Source organism: Gossypium arboreum, chromosome 3, assembly GCF_025698485.1.
Source record: "Gossypium arboreum isolate Shixiya-1 chromosome 3, ASM2569848v2, whole genome shotgun sequence".
Taxonomy (NCBI): domain Eukaryota; kingdom Viridiplantae; phylum Streptophyta; class Magnoliopsida; order Malvales; family Malvaceae; genus Gossypium; species Gossypium arboreum.
Window position 1 is genome coordinate 114,589,998 of NC_069072.1, and position 875 is coordinate 114,590,872.

Sequence of the window (875 nt, forward strand, 5' to 3'; positions counted from 1 at the left end):
GTTGTAGTCTTTTGTTTCCTTGACCACCCCAAGAGAAATTGGGATGGTTCCTCCAACCTGCATTGTAAGTATTACTGTGAGGATTATTCTGAGGTCTAGAATTGTTACCCATATAATTTATTTGATCGTTCTCTGTGCTAGGACCATAGGGTAGACACTCTAGATTGTTCATCCCTCCTCCATACGTATCGCACTTCATCACTGGATGTACCTGCATAGAATCATATAAACCATTAATTTTCTTATTTAAAAGTTCTACCTAATTAGATAACATGGTGATCGGATCTACGTTAAAAACACTGGTTGCTTTTGTCAGCTTCGTACTCATGACTTGCCACTGATAGTTGTTTAGTGACATCTTCTCTATAAACTCATAAGCCTCTTCAGGTGTTTTGTTGTTCAGAGTACCACTGGCTGCTACATTGATCAATTGCCTAGTTGAAAGATTCAAACCATTATAGAAGGTTTGAACCTGTAGCCATAGAGCTAACCCATGGTGGGGGCACCTTCGTAATAAATCCTTATACCTCTCCCATGCATCATATAGGGTCTCTAAATCCATTTGCACGAAGGAAGAGATATCATTCCTCAACTTAGCTATCTTACTCGGCAGAAAATACTTTGGTAAGAATTTTTCGGTCATTTGATCCCATGAAGTGATAGAACCTCATGGTAAGGAGTTCAACCATTGTCTAGCTTTGTTCATCAATAAGAATGGAAACAACCATAAGCGAATGGCATCGTTAGAAATGTCGTTTATCTTGAAAGTGTCACAAAATTCTAGAAAGTTAGCCAAATGAATATTTGGATCTTCATCTTGCAAACCATTGAACTGAACAAACTGTTGGATCGTTTGAATAGTGTTTGGCTTTAGT

At 38.2% G+C, this 875-nt stretch overlaps 1 non-coding gene across 1 annotated transcript; it reads left to right on the forward strand.

Annotated features, from left to right (window-relative positions):
• Window positions 1-488: 488 nt before the first annotated feature.
• LOC128291017 (small nucleolar RNA R71) lies at window positions 489-595 on the forward strand. The gene has a single exon (XR_008280796.1). It is a non-coding gene; the product is annotated as a small nucleolar RNA R71 (small nucleolar RNA).
• The last annotated feature ends 280 nt before the right edge of the window (window positions 596-875 follow it).